General features: G+C 36.7%; 1 protein-coding gene across 2 annotated transcripts in view; it reads left to right on the forward strand.

Moving 5' to 3' along the window:
- Positions 1 to 19,142, forward strand: part of SYT1 (synaptotagmin 1) — a 580,172-nt gene that overhangs the window by 53,775 nt on the left and 507,255 nt on the right. Inside the window, exon 1 of one of the 2 annotated variants that reach the window (XM_065934136.1) lies at positions 13,271 to 13,300. The exons of the other annotated variant lie outside the window; for it this stretch is intronic. The gene's annotated coding sequence lies outside the window, so the exon portion shown is untranslated. Of the gene's footprint in view, positions 1 to 13,270; positions 13,301 to 19,142 lie in introns of those variants that run through there. 2 annotated transcript variants of the gene reach the window in all.

Below are 19,142 nucleotides of genomic sequence, written 5' to 3' on the forward strand. Positions count from 1 at the left end.
GCGGGGTGACAATACATAGCCTTGACATACTCCTTTCCCAATTTGGAACCACTCTGTTGTTCCATGTCCAGGTCTAACTGTGGCTTCTTGACCTACATACAGATCTCAGGAGGCAAGTCAGGTGGTCTGGTATTCCCATCTCTTTCAGAATTTTCCACAGTTTGTTGTAATTCATAAAGTCAAAGGCTTGGGCGTAGTCAATGAAGCAGAAGTAGATGGTTTTCTGGAACTATTTTGCTTTTTCTGTGATCCAACGGATGTTGGCAATTTGATCTCTGTTTACACTGCCTTTTCTAAATCCAGCTTGAACATCTGGAAGTTCTCAGTTCATGTACTCTTGAAGCCTAACTTGAAGAAATTTGAGCATTACTTTGCTAGCATGTGAAATGAGTGCAATTGTGCAGTAGTTTGAACATTCTTTGGCATTGCCTTGCTTAGAGATTGGAATGAAAACTGACCTTTTCCAGTCATGTGGCCACTGCTGAGTTTTCCAAATTATCTGGCATATTGAGTGCAGCACTTTAACTTTTAGGATCTTTTAGGATCTGAAATAGCTCACCTGGAATTCCATCACCTCCACTATCTTTGTTCATAGTGATGAGAACCCTGTGAGACAGTATGAAAAGAAACGAATTAGGATAAGCTAACAGTGGAAAAAGGAAACAAAAATTGAAGGTATTTTAGCTATGATTAATTCCCAACATTCAAAATGATAGCTTTTGCTGTTTGCAGCTTGTGAAATGCACTTGTGCAAATTTTTTTCTCTCTTATTTTGTTACTATATTTATAGAGTATTTTCAATTTATTTTCTTGCCATTTTTCTCTCATTTGACATCACAACAAATACTGTCAAATTAACTTTCAAAATTGTTTGTCCCTTCTACTCATGCTGACTATAATTCTGAAGTTATTGTTAAGATTTTAAGTCCTTTTGCAATTGCACCGAAGATTTTAAATTGCTATCATAGATACTTTTATAAACAATAGTATCAGCTGATCAAGAAAGAGACCCATTATGGTTTAAACAGGTTTTTAGGCTTTGCTAAATATTTTCCATCTCAAATTCTCTATATTTTTAAAGAGTCCCAAATATATGAAAGAAACTGATTTATTTTTAAGCCTACATTTAGCATTTTTGGTATTTAATTATGCCATGTTTTAGGGATGTTTTATTGTAGAATTTAATCCGATGTCTCTGGGTCTAAATGAAATAGTCTTATTTTTTTTTTTATTGGAGTGTAGTTGCTTGACAATGGCGTACTAGTTTCTGCTGTATAACATGAATCAGCTATATGTGTACATGTTTTCCCACCCTTTTGAGCCTCCATCCCATCTTTTTGGTCATTACAGAGCCCTGAGCTAAGCTCCCTGTGCTATACGGCAGCATTTTAATTTAAATGGTAGACTGTGCCAAAATATGATCGGAAAAGCTAAGGGAAAAGAACCCCAGTGGAAGACTTGGGCTGCAGTTGTTTATTTTTCTAAAAACAACATAAAGTCGCTCAGCTCTCCAAGTGAACCAGCCAGACAAGATCTGAAATCATATATAGGGCCTGTCTGTCGAGTCAGATTCTCTTATTTAGTTTCACTGAAATGTCTCAATAAATTATTTAGCCAACTGTGTGGTTTTCTATTAAATCATATTGGAATCATGGCCAAACCAAATATCTTATATGAAGTAAGTGATGATACAGGTAATGCAAATAAGATCATTCAAAACTCCTTTTTTAATAAAGAATACTTGAGGGGGGCTGACATTCGATTATTGAAACCAACATTCCTCAGGTGATATATCTCTTTTTCTAATTGCAACTGAATTTCAGTCCAGTTAAATTCATTTATTTCCCTTTTATGTTTTTGTTTATGGGCCAGCAGATATAGTTTATTGCTTAGTATTGAGCTGTTCCTTTCATCTATACAGTTTTCTTTTCCTATTGATGTACATAGAGAAGGAGCATAGTATTCTTTATCTACAAGTGCCTTGGTTAGTTGTATCCACTGAAACTATGGAAACCCTTTTTAATTACAACTAGAGCTCTCTTCTCTGTCCAAGTCTCTGTGCTTACTACTTAAGAAACCATTGTGTTTAAGTACTGTTTTGCCACTTCATTTATTTCTAGTAATATAAACTGGAAAACCTCTTCACAGTCTCAGTAGAAATTCTCAAAGCAGTTATAACTGACCCCGTGCTTTATTAGAAACTTCTGTCCTTTATTGAGTTGAAATGTTTTCTTATATTTCAACCTATAGCTCAACCCCTTATGGCTAGACAGAACAAATCATATTCCACACAACAGCCTTTCAAGTATTTGAAAATGGTTTTATTCATACTCCTAACACCATTTCTAGCTTCCCTGGTGGCTCAGACTGTAAAAGCATCTGCCTACAATGTGGGAGATCCGGGTTCGATCCCTGGGTCGGGAGTATCCCTTGGAGAAGGAAATGGTAACCCACTCCAGTATTCTTGCCTGGAAAATCCCATGGACAGAGGAACCTGGGAACTACAGTCCATGAGGTCCCAAAGAGACAGGACTGAGCAACTTCACTTTTACTTTTCACACCATCTATGGTCCAGGCAGTTTTTCATGAGATCATGGCTTTGATTTCTTTATCCTCCTATCTTCTGAATATAATTCCAATTAGTTTTTATAGTCAGGACCCTAGCATTAGCCTGAACATCACAGAATGAAGTTGGACCTAGACTTAATAAGTCTAATTAAGTCTAGTTAATACCCCTGGCTACCTAGTCACACATGCACTTGCCCATCTGATCAGATTAGCTTCTCAAATTATTGTTTCATCATGTTGATGCATATTAAATATAAAATAAACTATAAGGTGGGCTTGAGATAGAACTGAAGCATCAATTGTTGGCTAGATCAAATAAATAATATGTATCTTAAGAACTCATGTTAACATTGAACACATTTTTAGAAATTTTAAAAGCCATACACTGTTAAGAGATTTTTAAGCCCTCTGTAAGGTTTTTAAGTACTCCCATGTCAAATCCTATAAAAAATAATTTATCTCAGAAAATTACAAAAGTAGCATTTTTTTTTTTTTTTGGCTTAAATAAGACAGTGATACCATAGGTTTTCTGAGTGGGCTGGATTCCTCCACGGAAGAGGCTGAGAAAGCCCTGATGCGAGAAGAGCCTCTCTCTGGCTGTCCTCTCCATTCCGGGCTGGGCGCCTGCCAAGCCTCATCCCTCCCTGCAAAACTGCCAGCCTCACTTCACGCAGCAAGTCTGTGCAAATTGCTTTTCTGGGAAGCAATATTAGGGAAGGGCTCAGTTGACTCATTGGAAAAGACCCTGATGCTAGGAGGGATTGGGGGCAGGAGGAGAAGGGGACGACAGAGGATGAGATGGCTGGATGGCATCACCGACTCGATGGACATGAGTTTGAGTAAACTCCGGGAGTTGGTGATGGACAGGGAAGCCTGGCGTGCTGCGATTCATGGGGTTGCGAAGAGTCGGACACGACTGAGCGACTGAACTGAACTGAACTAACTGAATGACTGAGAGAGTCAAAAACTACAGGCTCTGAGACGAGAGGGCTGTCCTGAGGTCTTATAAGTGGGTTACATTTTGGTCCTTTTTCAAGCTTGGGAGATAAACCTCTTGGTAACATAGAAAAGGCTTGAGTGGCTAAACCGACAGTGCTCTCTTGAACAGTGCAAATGACCCTCATCACAGGTGTGTTATTCACGAAGCATTATTCACCAGAGCACCCCCTAGACAAAAGCAAACAACAAAACAATACATAGAGACATCAGTTGGGGCCAAATTTCATATAAAGGATGTTCCTTATAGAATTATTTATTAATATAATGGGAAGAAAGAAGCATACAGTTTGAATGGCCAAAAATTATGCAATTAATTGTAGGACATTCATTTAAGGAAATATTATGCATCCTGTGTAATGATGCTAAAGAAAAACCTTCAGTTTCTATAAAAGTTGATGAGATACTAGATCAAAATTCAAATTTCAAGGCAATATTATGGTGGCATTTTGTTAAAAAGCATAAGTGAGATATTGGGAAATAGACAATAATTGAGACTGAGATGTGGAAATAGGAGATAAGAATTATCAAACAAAATTTTAGAATATTACTAGACAGTAGAGAGTTACTGATGATGTGATTATTTTAATTTCAGTCTTTGTGTTTATATGTGCTATGTAAACACACAGAAAATAAAGTTATTGCTTTTGTAATAGAAGCATGTATAATTCAAAAATCAAAAACCATTGTGATGCATAGAAACATAATGTTTCCAGATTACAATCAACAGAAACCCACTCTAGGGAACTTTTTTTTTTAACAAAATGATGTGTTGGAAACTTACCAAAAAACTCCCCAAATATACTGAATTCAAGATTAAGAAAGACATCAAGAGAAACCGAATACTAACAGAGGCCAGGACAGCTGAGTAAAGAACTAGACCAGGCAAAATAAGGGAATGGTGTGCGTAGAACTCTGCTGGTACCTTTGTCACTGGACTTTGATCTTGACACTTGACACCTCTTTTCCTATGCTCAGAATAATCACTGGCTCTCCTTACAGCTTTGCCTCACTATGTTAAGATACAAGAGTCCACAGTGGGATGGTATCTATTACTGGCCCATAACCCATCGTATATGTCCACGCCCAAGCTTTCAGGGCTCTGCATGGTTACTGTCTGCTCCCCTTGGCTTCAGCTGGAATTGTTGCTGTTGTTTAGGCGCTAAGTTGTATCCTACTCTTTTGCAACCTTATGGACCCGAGCCCCACCAGGTCCCTCTGTCTATAGAATTTCACAGGCAAGAAGACTGGAGTGGGTTGTCACTTCCTTCTCCAGGGGATCTTCCTGACTCAGGGATCAAGCTTGTGTCTCCTGTTTGGCAGGGGAATTCTTCACCACTGAGCCACCAGGGAACCTCTTCAGGTGGAGACACACCTCTAATTTTGAGATGTCTATCACCTTCTTCCAATAGAAAGCTTTTTGGATGCTAAGTAATGGCACATGTTCTAGACATCAGGTGTTGGAAGAGATAGTAAAAAATTGTTAGTATTTCTCTGGTGATGCTTAAAATCTTTGAACAGGTTTCTTAAGATAGATTTTTATCTGTATGAGAAAGTCTGTGTATGCCACAATTCCTGACTCCGGAATATTTCAATAATATGTATTATGTAGCTCAGAATAGAAATGCATTCTTCTGGAGACCAATACGTGAAATAATTTGTATATACATTGCCAGCCTCAGACACTATATATTAGTGTCAATATACTTTAGAGTACCTTCAGGATGTTTTTTTCTCAAGAGAGCTATGAGATTTAGTCCTTTTGAAATACTAAGAAAGAGGAAGCTACTAAACTAACTATAAAAATCTAAATTTAAAAATACATACAAATATTTTTATTTTTTGAATATATGTAGGAGCCTGTTTTCTTTGGATTAATAGACTTGAAAGGAAAATCCCAGCTAAAGTCATGGTAAATCACAATTAGGTTAACAATGTAGCAACAACTTCTTGCTAGTAGAACAATATTAAGGGTGTTAGCTGCACTTTTATAAGATGGTTTACAAGGTCACAGAGAAAGTTCTAGTTGTAGTAGTTGCCAGAGTTGTTTTATGAGCTAATAGATGACATTTAACAGATGAACATGGAAAGACAGAATAGACATCATAGATAAATATAAGACTATATTATTTACAAATGTGTGCTATGGGATATTGGAATGGCTTAAACACAATGAGGTTTCTTTAATACAAATTCAAGAAGCAATTGAATTTTCAAAAATTCATGTTTTCTATTTCTTCATTTTATGCAGTCAGATGTAATTTTATAAACTTTGCAGCCTAAAGATCTCTAAATATGCATTTTCAATGATAGGTCCCACATAACCACTTTGAGAATTTTTTTTTTATTGAGGAAGAGGGGGAAGAGCCCATTAAATAGTCTTGTTCTTTTGTATGTATAAATGAAGTCTCAGTTGGCAATTCAAAGCCTTCTATGATTTTCTCAGTTGAAATCAATTCTCTTTCTTCTCCACATTTCGCTGAACTTTGCTTTTGCCTGTCTTATCTCATTTAAATTTGCATCATATGATGATGAGAACAATGATGATAATAATGAACCCTTAATGATTAGAAAATCAGAGTTTAAACAGATTAGCTAATTTATCCAAGGTTGTACCACTTTTATAAATAAAGTACTAAGATTCAATCTTAGCAGTCTCATTCTAGAGTCCATATTTCCAATCCATGTACTATTAATTTAATATATATTTTCTCCTCTTTTTAGAGGGAAAGGCATCCATCTTATTTAGCAATATAACTTTCATAATAGTGAAGACCATGATGACCACAAAATAAATAAGATTAAAAGGAAACTAATCAAAATGTTCATTAGAGTCATTATTATAGTGTGATTGTAAATAATTAATTTCGTCCTTTTACTACTTTAATATGTTTTCCTCATATGCTGTAATAAGTGAAAGTCAGTATAAGAGAGAGGAATTCTGGCCAGACATACCTGATTTCAGATAGTTTTTCCTTCACTTTATGGCTCTAACAGATTATCTATGACTTCAGTTATCTAATCATAAAATTGGAATATTATCACAGAAACTATATCTAAGACTATTGCAACAAAGATATACTTATTGGAATAGCTGGTAGAAAGCAACAAATAGAAGTTAGCTATTATTTTTAATCAAAAATTATTTAAGGAGAGAATACTACTAGTATATCATAAATAAGAATACTAAAATTTATGGTCATTGAGATTCTTGAAAATGATTCTTTGAATCCTTAAAGTAGATTTTTATCTATACAAGACATGCTAATTGTGTGCACTAAAATTCCTAAAACTCTGAAATGTTTCAGTTATATGTTATATACAGGTCAGGTCATGATTCTAATGTTTGGGGTGAATAGAATAAGTAAAAATGCTTACAAGGGTGTATGTACTGGAAAAGATTTCTTCTTGTTGGGTATGCTACCATGATATAGTCATATTTAACAATGAATGGTGTTTGGAATCAATTTATAAGTATACAAAGTATATTTACGTGGTACTTCTGAGATCATCGCAATGTTATTGAATTTTATTTGGAATTTCTTCTATGACTTGAATCACAAAGTGCTGCAGAGACAGGGACAGGGAAAAATAAAAGATGGTGAGAATGAGGTGAAAACTAAATGATGTCTGGATTTTATGAATAAGCAAAAGAGCATCTTTTTCTGAATGTCTCTGTAGTTCATGAAAACTATATAAGAGAAGCTTAGGTCTAAGAGAAGATAAGAGGTAATATTTTTTAAATCAACATATCTTTTATGATCACTGCAGAAATTTCAATATATTTTATCTTACATCAAAAAGTTACATCTAAATATTTCTTTATAAAAGTTTCCTTAGGGTTACACAAACCCAGAGAGGTACAGAATTATTTGACTTTTTCTATGTGCAATTCTAAATCAAATAAAGTTCTCTCATCTATAAGATACTATGATCAGTTTGGAGGTCTTGAACTAGACTGTCACTTATACTGAATATATGAGACAGTTCTCCATATTCATATAATTTTTCCAAGCAGGTACCAGCATGTCCTGTACGTACTGTGTGTTCAACAAATGTATAACTAATGGAGTTACATGGCTTAAAGAACTTGAAATTATGGGACCTGTCTTCAATAGGACCTTCTATAGGACCTTGCCACTTGCTGATTATTTAGTTTTCGGCAAGTAATTTAACTTCTTAGAATGTAAATTTATGTATTTATAAAATTAAAAAAATAATTTTCTTTGTCTCTATTAAGGCGATATATGTAAATCATCTTAGAAAATTATAAAAAAAAAGAAAATTAAAAATGCTAACCATTATAGAGCCATTTCTAAGGCAGAATGACAATGGTCTTAATATCATGGGATCATAAAGTCTCTGTATTAAGAGACCTTAAAAGTTATTAAATTCAACCACACCACTGGTACTTGATTATCTTTCTCAGTAGGGGTGTGATGGATATGACATGCAATTTTATTTTTTACATAAGGGTTTTAGCTCTACCCTTGATGTTACTTAAAACATTCCCTTTGAGTTATAAAGGAGCGTCATTTTCAGTACTTTACTCCACTCTTTTAATCCTCATATGATGAGGTAGACAATGAGAAAGACTTTTATCTCTATTTTAGAGATGAAGAAACATTAAAAAAAAAGAAGACCCAGAGGGATCAGGTGGAGAGGGAGGTGGGAGGGGGGATGGGGATGGGGAACACATATGGATCCATGGCTGATTCATGTCAGTGTATGACAAAAACCACTACAATATTGTAAAGTAATTAGCCTCCAACTAATAAAAATAAATGGAAAAAAAAGTAAAAAATTTAAAAATTAAAAAAAAAAAATTGTAATGTTACTTGCCCAATGACTCAGAATGAGATTTGAATCTCGACAGTCAGGACGGAGACACTCCTCAGAGTCTATAATCTAACCAGCATGGTGCACCCTCCCCAGGTGACGCAGAATGTGGACATCTTCTCTGCTCCCTGCATACAACTGTGGAGAGATGTAAGAAGCATCCTTTTGAATTGTGTAGCAGTTCAGTGTCTAGACCAGGACAGTTCCATGAAGGAAATATTCTTTATCTTTACAGTCCAGTTTGGTAGCTGGTAGCCACCTTTGGCTTTTTCCACACTCAGAGTGTGGAGTTGACTTACCATTAAATTAGGATATTAATTAAATTGCATCATTGAGCTTTTTTTAACATCCTTGTAGCTTATTTTTTAAATATTTCTTTATTTTGTGTGCTGGATTTTCATTGCTGCTCGCAGGCTTTCTCTGGTTTCTGGGTGCAGGTCTCCCATTATGGAGCACAGGGTCTAAGGTGCGCGGGCTCAGTAGTTGTGGCATGAGGGCTCTATAGTTGCAGCATGTGTTGCAGCTCAGAGCACCCAGAATGTGGGCTTATTAGTTTTGGTACATGGGCTCAACTGCCCCAAGGCGTGTGGGATCTTCCTGGACTAGGCATCAAACTATTACCTCTTGCATTGCAAGGCGGATTCTTAACCACTGTGAAGCACCAGGGAAGTCCATCATTGAGCTTTTTAAAAATGGTGGTGATTTAGTCGCTAAGGCATGTCCAGCTTTTGCGACCCCATGGGCTGTAGCCACTCCTCTGTCCATGGGATTTCCCAGGCAAGGATACTGGAGTGGGTTGCCATTTCCTTCTCCAGGGGATCTTCCTGACCCAGGGATTGAACCCGTGTCCTGCATTGTAGGCAGTCTCCTGTATTACAAGTGGATTCTTTAGCACTGAACCACCAGAGATCCCCCTTTTTAAAAAAATATTTTTTATTTGGCATCATTTTAGAGTTATAGGAAAAAATGCAAGAACACTACAAAGAATTACTATGTTCACTTCACTTGGAATCCCCAAAGGTCATTACTTTGTCTCTTTCTCTCTGTCTCTCTCCCTTCCTCTCTCTCTCTCTTCTTTCTTCCCTCCTCCCCTCTTTCTTTTCCTTTTCTCTCTGTCTCTCTGTGTCCATGATTATTGCCCTGCACCACTCAAGCGTAAGTTGCAGGCATGATTCCTCTTTCCTTTTTCTAAATGCTTGTGTGCATTTCCTAAAAATAAAGACATTATCTCACCTAAATCAGGAAATTAACATTTGCTAGTCATAATACTATTATCTAACCTACAGACCTCATTCAGTTTTCAGTAGTTGTCCCAATAATGCCTTTTATCTCCAAAGCAAATGCCATCTTATGCTTTGCATTCAATTTTCGTCTCTCTTTAATCTCCTTTACTCTGAGGCAGTTTCTCAATCTTCTCAGTCTCAATCCATGTTCCATGACGTGGATTTTTTTTTTTTTTAATGATATCAGCCAGTTAGTTTGCAGACTTTTTCTCAATTTAGGTTTGTCCTTTGTTTCCTTCTAATCAGATGTACTTGTGCAGTTTGGGTAGTGATCGCAAAGCTATGACATGTCCTTTGCAGTGCATCATATCAGGAGACACGTGACATCCATTTGCTCCTTTATGTTGGCCCGTTATGGCCACATTAAGCTAGATCACTTCATCTCTTAGCTAAGGTTCTATCTACCGAGACAATGTTTGCTAGTTAAACTTACAAATCCTTATTCCACATTAAGCTAGATCACTTCATCTCTTAGCTAAGGTTCTATCTACCGAGACAATGTTTGCTAGTTAAACTTACAAATCCTTATTTATTTTAATGCTCTGGTTGTTTCATATTTGGGTAGAGAGAGCCCCCCTCAAGCTGGCCCTTATATCCTATTGACATGACTCCATCATTATTTGAGTATATCCCTAATTTCTGACATAAGAAGTCACTTCAGACTCACATTTTATTTTCCCTGACTGCCTCCTGAAACTATTAATTTCATCAAAATGCCTTGGTTTATATGAGTGAAAGAAAGGTGTTTTGAAAGCAAGATCTCACAGCCTGGTAAACTTCTTGCTGCTACTGTGGGTGTCATGACTTCCTGGCCTTTTAGCAGAGATGGGTGTATGTACCACCATATATGTACGTACTGCTGCTGCTAAGTCGCTTCAGTCGTGTCCGACTCTGTGGGACCCCATAGACGTCAGCCCACCAGGCTCCCCCGTCCCTGGGATTCTCCAGGCAAGAACACTGGAGTGGATATTTATGTGCATACATATCCATATATATTTCTTCCTCCCCTCCTACCTTTCTTGCTTCCTATCTATATCACAAAAGTTGTAAATTCATACGGTTCAGGTTCAGGTTCAAACAAGTTTAAGTTCATTTCCAACCGACATCATGGAGTTAATTATATCTTTCCTTTTTCCCATATTTGTAGCTCTCATCTCTGACAGTACAAAATCTAGATCTCAGTATCTATAACATATTTTTTGTTCAATTCTAGAACACATAGAAAATAGTTTCAAGATCATTAACCAATAAATCTGAAAACAGATAGCTATTGTGTCGAATTTAATAGCTGTTTAGAATTTTCTGTGTCTTCGAATTGAGGATATACAGTCCAAATAAGCAAAGTCCAAACAGTTTCAAGTTACCTGCATTCTTCCCCTCTTTCCCCACACCCTGGGTGGCTGTTATTCATCTGATAGAAACACATGACTGTCCATATTTCTGTTTTGGGTTTTTAGATTTGGGTCCCTCCCAGCAATGTTGTCTTTTTTTTTTTTTAAATATGTGAAACATTAACCATTTCCAAAAATTAGAATTTTACCAGACAGTCTATTCAGAGAAGGGTTATCCCACCCTCTTCTTCCTTCATAGAACTTTTTTGTTGAATAAATAAGATAATGTTTAGATTGGACCTATTTAGATTCCAAAAAGTCCCATCTAGCTATTCATGTAATAATATTGCTTTACCTTTTCAGTTACACACTGCTTAAATATTTCATGCATTTTCTTCCCATCAACAAAACCAAACTGGAATGCAGCTGTGCAAATTCTTATCCAGTTTTGATATTTTAAGTCTTACTGGGAACAGACTATTCTGATATCCTTATCACAGTTGATCACAAAACACCATTGTGTTTAGTTTCCCAGTTAATTAATGGCCTATCTTATTACTTTAAAAAGTAGAATATGCTTACTGTCTGTGGACAAGCATAATGTTACGGGAGGAGTTATATAGAAATCATATCAAAGTAAGACCTCATTTCACTGGTGCCTTCCACCAGTGAAAATAGCTGTAATTCTATATGAAGGTTATAATTGTCAGACTGGATTAAAACAAAGACTCTTTAGGTATGTCTCAAGAAATGAGTGGATTACATGTTTAACTACTTCAGAGAGCTAATGTTTCTAGATGAAGTCATGTACCGCAAAGGAAGTTAGGGGAGGAAGCATTACATCATTAGAATCACTTTTATTTTAATGTAATTCTTTTAAGAAAAAGCTTTGCTTCTGGAAGCAACTAATATTGCTGCATTCTTCTCATGGGTTATGTGCTTACTTAACTTGTGATACTAATATGTATACTGAACTAATGATATTCAATAAATAAGCCAGAGAACAGATTTCTTCTCATTGTTAAAGGTTTGCAATAGTATTTCTGGATCAAAATTAAAATGTTTCTTTCATTAGGAGAAATATATATATTCTCAATAAAACATCCATATATTTCTTTTTATGACTATGTATAAAACTTCATTAAAAATTTAAAATCAAATTTAATTTTACTATGATAGCATAACTAAGAAATGGAAGAAACAAAAAGTATATTTCTAGAGAATTCATAAATAACTATGAATCTTAATCATTTTTGAGAAGCAAATAGAGATAATATGTCAAGAGCAAAAATGTAATAACCATGTAGGTATCAGCAACATGAAAATCTCCCTGAGATGTTTACTATTAAATATATTTTCTATATTCTTGACAGAGTAGAAACACATTTTCTTATCCATCTGTTAATAGCAGTGTGAACTTAGAACTGTTCAATTACAAGTTGCACAAATTTATTTTTTTTATTTTTTATTTTTTTCCATTTATTTTTATTAGTTGGAGGCTAATTACTTTACAATATTGTAGTGGTTTTTGCCATACATTGACATGAATCAGCCATGGATTTACATGTGTTCCCCATCCTGATCCCCCCCTCCCACCTCCCTCCCCATCCCATCCCCCTGAGTCTTCCCAGTGCACCAGGCCCGAGCACTTGTCTCATGCATCCAGCCTGGGCTGGTGATCTGTTTCACCCTTGATAAAATACATGTTTTGATGCTGTTCTCTCAGAACGTGCCACCCTCGCCTTCTCCCATAGAGTACAAAAGTCTGTTCTGTACATCTGTGTCTCTTTTTCTGTCTTGCACATAGGGTTATCATTACCATCTTTCTAAATTCCATGTATATGCATTAGTATACTGTATTGGTGTTTATCTTTCTGACTTACTCCACTCTGTATAATGGGCTCCAGTTTCATTCATCTCATTAGAACTGATTCAAATGAATTCTTTTTAATGGCTGAGTAATATTCCATGGTGTATATGTACCACAGCTTCCTTATCCATTTGTCTGCTGATAGGCATCTAGGTTGCTTCCATGTCCTGACTATTATAAACAGAAGTGCACAAATTTAACATGTTAGGTATAATACTCTCTTAGTAAATGCTATATCTTCATTCAAATGGAAAGTTTAATATGTGATTCTATAGCACAGATGTGCTAAACACTGATTCATTTGTAGGAAAACATTGATACATCTTCAGTGTCGCAGGAATTTCCCTTTTGATTGGAGGAGGATCGTTTTAAGTGCTGTGCTGGCTTCTAATTTACAGTGCGGTGACTCAGCGGTAAGTATACATATACCCCCTCCCTCCTGAGCCTTCCTCTCACCCCCCAGCACAGGGATTTTTTTAAGCAATATACAGATGCTTGCTGCTTGTTCATTACCCAAGTTTCATATTTCTGAGTCTCATCTCCTAAATGAGGTCAATACTATAGCAGCCCCTCAGAACCCACGTGTTCTCCATGCCACGGCTAAGGCTCCCAAAGCCTCTCGTTTTTGTCCATCACCACCCATCCAGAAAATTTCTCTCTTTTCTGACCTCTCATGTACTCTTATGTGACCACTTCTGTCCTTACCACTACTGAGTTGAGTGGAACTTGCTTCTGTCATCACCAGGCTGCTTTTGGGCCCTAACTGTATGCTGAACTCCAGCAATTTTTTGGGATGCTTTAGAAACCCAGTTTTCATGCAAGGTTATTTTTATGATAAGCTGGTTTCATTGATCTAAATATGTACAGCTTTATGCTGACTTACAGGTACTCATTGATAATTCAGAGAGAGACATATTAGGTATACCTATTTGTAAAAGGAACTAAATCCTATAAAGAAAGCTGATATAGGAAAACTGGAGGCATGGGTGAAAGGAAAAATACAATGGAAATTTATCAGAAAACATTTTCAAACAAGACCAGATGCTAGCCTGGGAGTAGGGAGGTGAGAAGTTAAAGACAAATTAACATAGAAGACAAAAAAGTCAGGAATTGGGGGAAATAGAGCTAATGACTAAGAAACTTTTAGAAATAGCACTAAGCTGTGAAGCCTAAAACGGTCACTAGATTTGGGAAAGGTGCTTGAGATCTCTGTTACTATTATAGGCTAAAGGACAGAATGAAGATATTTTCTAAGACTGTGAACTTAGTTATGCTGTAGAGCTGGCACCTACTTTCTGCCATAGAGGTGGGCCAGTTGATCTGATGTTTATCTCTCTGTAGGAGAGAGAAGAGCTCTTGCAGGGGTGCAGATGGCCTCCCTAATCCAACCATAGAGGACTGAGCAGTCAGGAGATGTAAGTGATACAACCAGCTTTTGACCTATTGAGCTCAGTTTATCTCTTCATTGACTGAAGGCTAAAGTGATCAACAAGTAAAGCCACAGCATAAGTCGTAGTGCAAGACAGATTTGAACTAAGATCCCAGTTGGAACTTGCTTCTGCACATGGAAACGAGGACTTCAGCCCGTGTCTTGAGAATTCCAGTCGGTGCCATAGAAGTGAGTGCATGAGCATGAGGCTTGTTTGTTGTTAGTCTTGGGAGTTAATTTCCCAGTTTTGCTTTGAGAATTCTAACAGACTTGTACCAACTTCACTTGCTCTGTGTCTCTTGTTGGCACCTTCTTTCTGTCAGTAGAAGTAGGCTGATTTATCTCATGCTGCCTTTTACTAGGGAGGAGCTCTTGGGGGCAAAGTGTGCCTGTCCTGCAGTGGCTGCCCTAAACTAACCAAAAAGAGAACTGAGCTTTCTGGAGAGGTAATGTTGGTAGAAGCAGAGTTTATTTTCTGGAGCCACCTCTCCATTCATGTAGGACGAGCCCTGGAGCCACTTTCCGTAGGAACTCACAAAATCTGACATGGCTTGACAAAGATGGTTCTATGGACAGTATCATGTCTGAGTGAGTGTGTTTGCTGTCCTTGTTCAGCCACTCGGTCGTGTCTGATTCTTTGAGGTCCCGTGGGCTCAGCACGCCAGGCTTCCCTGTCCTTCACTCTTGGAGTTTGCTCAAACTCGTGTCCATTGAGTCGGTGATGCCATCCAACCATTTCATCCTGTCACCCGCTTCTACTCCTGCCCATAGTCCTTCCCAGCATCAGAGTCTTTTCCAGTGAGTTGGCTCTTTGCATCAAGTGGCCTTAAGTATTTTTTGGAGCTTCAGCTTCAGCATTGGTCCTTCCGATGAATATTCAGGGTTAGTTTCCTTTAGGACTGACTAGTTTGATCTCCTTGATGTACAAGGGATTCTGGAGAATCTTCTCCAACACCACAATTCAAAACCATCAATTCTTCGGCTCTCAGCTTTCTTTATGGTTCAACTCTTATGTCTATTAGTGATTACTTGGAAAGACCATAGCTTTGACTTTATGAACCTTTGTTGGAGTGATGTCTCTGCTTTTTAATATGCTGTCTAAGTTTGTCAAAGCTTTTCTTCTGAGGAGCAAGCATCTTTTAATTTCATGGCTGCAGTCACTGCAGTGATTTTGGAGACCAAGAAAATAAAGTCTGTCACTATTTCCATTTTTCCCCCATCTATTTGCCATGAAGTGATGGGACCAGATGCCTTGATCTTAGTGTTTTGGATGTTGAGTTTTAAGCCAGCCTTTTCACTCTCTTCTTTCACTTTATCAAGAAGCTCTTTAATTCTTCCTGGCTTTCTGCCCTAAGCGTGGTATCTGCATATATGAAGTTATTGATATTTTTCCGGGCAATCTTCATTCCAGCTTGTGATTCATGTAGCCTGGCATTTCTCGTGATGTACTCTGCCTATAAGTTAAATAAGCAGGGTGACAATATACAGCCTTGACGTACTCCTTTCCCAATTTTGAACCAGTCCATCTTCCATGTCCAGTTCTAGCTGTTCCTTCTTGACCCGCATAGAGGTTTCTCAGGAGGCAGGTAAAGTGTCTGGTGTTCCCATCTCTTTCAGAATTTTCCAGTTTGTTGTGCTCCATAGAGTGAAAGGTTTTAGACTAGTCAATGAAGCAGATGTCTCTTTTTTTTTCTTTTTACTTAGTAGTATTTTGATTTATGTCCCCGTTTGTGAAATTGAGAGAGGCCGAACTTGATTCCTCTTCCAAATCTATAATATCTTAAGAATTTAATCTGAATATCCAAATTTTAGAGTTGGGTTAGGTTTCCTCTTATATTATTTATTTGTTTATTAGCATAATGATTCCTCTAATGAGAAAGTAATTGTAGTAGTTGTATACTAGCTTGACAGTGGCAACTAGGAGAATATGTGCCTGCTTTTTTATGCTTCTGTACCTCAGTTTCCTCCCATGTATTCGTGGGAGGTATGTCACTATTTTTTATTTATCTCATAAGATTATATTAAATGTCAGTTGTGTTTGTTTTAAAACACTTGCAAAGCTATTTTTGTCCCCCAGATTGCCTACTCTTACAAACATACTAATTTTAAAAGGATCCCTGTGGTAATGTGATTTATAATTAAGCTGTCAGTTTAAAATATTTTGATTTCAATTTTATTTGAAAAGGAAAATCCACTTCAAGTTAAGTTTACTATGTGAAATTTTGTGTAAATATTAACAGCACATGGAAATCACATTTTGTTCAATTTTATAGCTACCATTTATTTTTTTTTTAATCTGACTGTTTTCATTTTTTTTTCCAGTTGCCATTAGGGAACAATATGAGAACTCTATTTAGTTCTAATTTAACTTCTATCAATTCTTATCAATATAAATCAAAGATTATACAAAGTTATACATTTTATTCACTGGCATAAGAGGCAGTTCATTGAATTCTGCTAAAACAGTTTTTCTATTAAAACTGATTCATTTTATTTCCTTACTCCAATTATAGGCTAACAAACTCTTAAAGCCTTCTGAAACACAAAATTGAGAAAGTCTTGCTCATGTAAAAATATATATTTTTTAAATTCTACGTAAAACAAATATCTTATCAAGACTTTGATAATTATAAAGGTTATCAGGCATCCCTCTTGGTATCATTGGAAATTGTTTGATTTTTGTGGAAATTCTTTAACCAATCAAGTTCAATAATATTTTTAACTTTTCTCTACATTAAGGATATGCCTATAAAGATACATGTAGGTCATATATAATTTACTCATCTCTCTCTACCATCTTATTTTATACTCCAGGGTTGAGTTGCATATAGTTTAAGTGAATCTGTGTGATGAATTTTGGAGCAATCTTGACCCCAGTGTGTCAACTTCTGTGAGTTTGACTGTTCTCAAAAGAATTTGTTGGTTGAGCTATAGAGCCTCAAAGAAACTGTGACTTGAAGAAAGAAGACTAAGGTTCAGGGAGGGAAAGTGAAAAAGATTGGAAAAAACTACATATAACTTGATAAATAAAAATTTTGTCATATGCATCAAGAGTAGTTCAAGAAAATTATTCTTATGGCTTCTAAATCCTTGAATCCAGCAATTTAAAATTTATTTTTATTTAAATTTAAATATCCTGTTTCCTGAGGAACCATTTCTTTGCCATGTAAACCATTTGTCAAGTTCAGACCATGGGAAAGTATATTACAGTTTTTCTAGTACAGATTCCATTTGGAACAGTAGAACAGGTCAAACATTCTCCACCTCATGTTTTGGATCCCCTGGGAGACAATCCACTTTAGGGATAGTTTAATACTTTATAAATACTCTCTCATAAACTTCCTTCACAGAAATTTTTTAAAATATCTATAAGGCAAATTTTCTTTTTAAAAGCTTGTTTTGCATCTTCAAGAGGAAAAAACAAGAGATGAGAAGGGATGGAATTAAGATTTAAAGAAATGTGTCTGATTTGTGTTTGATTCTTTCCAGAAACAGGAAATTTATTAGAAGAAATTGAGGGTAATCAATAAGGGAAACAGTTTACGTGTCTTATTGGCCATGGTTTCTCCAGTGAAAGAAACTTGAATACATTTTGATTGAGTAAATAGGTTTGAATAAAATTTATAAAATGTTTGCTCTTCAGGACACTGCTTTGGGATGAGAAAAAGCAGTAGTATATCTCTTTCTAGTGTTGTTGCTAACTTGACTGCCTGACACAAAATCAGTATCAATACACTTCATTTGTGAAAGTCCTAGGAGTCATCTGAACAAACAGAAATTAAGATATTAAAACCACTGGTTTTATCTCACATCTGGAATTAAAAATCTGTCACCCAGTCAAAACATGGGTTAATTGCTTATGTGGTAAGGAAAAGAAAAAGCTAGATATTGAAGTGAGAAATCTAAAGAGCTAAATATGTTTATAATTAAATATTAACATGACCTGTTTTTCAAAAAGGTACACTGAGACTTCCCACGTGGTGCTAGTGGTAAAGAACCTGCCTGCTAATGCAGGAGATATAAGAGATGCAGGTTCAATCCTTGGGTCAGAAAGATCCCCTGGAGAAGGGAATGGCAACCCACTCCATTATTCTTGCCTGGAGAGTCCCATGGATAGAGCAGCCTGGAGGGCTACAGTCCATGGGGTCGCAAAGAGTCGGACACGACTGAGCATCTGGGCACACACAGTGAAGTTTACTGCAGAAAGAATGGAAGCCTTCCTCTGAAGCTGATATACAACTAGAGAATAGTATGAGGGCAAGGAACAACTGCAGGAAGCCTGCCTTCTCGGAGGGAAAGAGTATCTTGAATCTGTGAATTCTAACAAGTCATATCACATGTTGGTAACCAAGCCATGAAAGACCAAAGGACCATACTCTGGCTTGTATGCCATAGAAATCATGCCTGACTTTTAAATTTAGATTTGGTTCCTTTTCCAGTGAATTAAGGGCAGGAAGAATTAAGACAAAAAAACAACACTAAAATTGAACCTCAGATAAATTTAAAATGTAAGATGTAAAGATGGCACATTCTGGACCTAGATGATTTGAATTCTGTCTCTGAACAGCCGGACAGGAATGGGGGGATTAGGCTTTCCTATGATGACACCAGAAACATCTCATCTCCTGGGTGGCAGTGGTCACATCATTCGTGAAAGTTGCTCTAAAGCCTGTCGGCTGTTCTCTCTTGCCCTGTCTTTCCCGGCATTAGGGTCTCTTCCAACTTTCGTGTCTCGTGTGTGTGTGTGTGTGTGTGTGTTAGTTGCTCAGTCATGTCTCTTTGTGACCCCACGAACTGTAGCCTGCCAGGCTCCTCTGTCCATGGAA

The sequence above is a fragment of the Muntiacus reevesi genome, chromosome 4, assembly GCF_963930625.1.
Source record: "Muntiacus reevesi chromosome 4, mMunRee1.1, whole genome shotgun sequence".
NCBI classification, from domain to species: domain Eukaryota; kingdom Metazoa; phylum Chordata; class Mammalia; order Artiodactyla; family Cervidae; genus Muntiacus; species Muntiacus reevesi.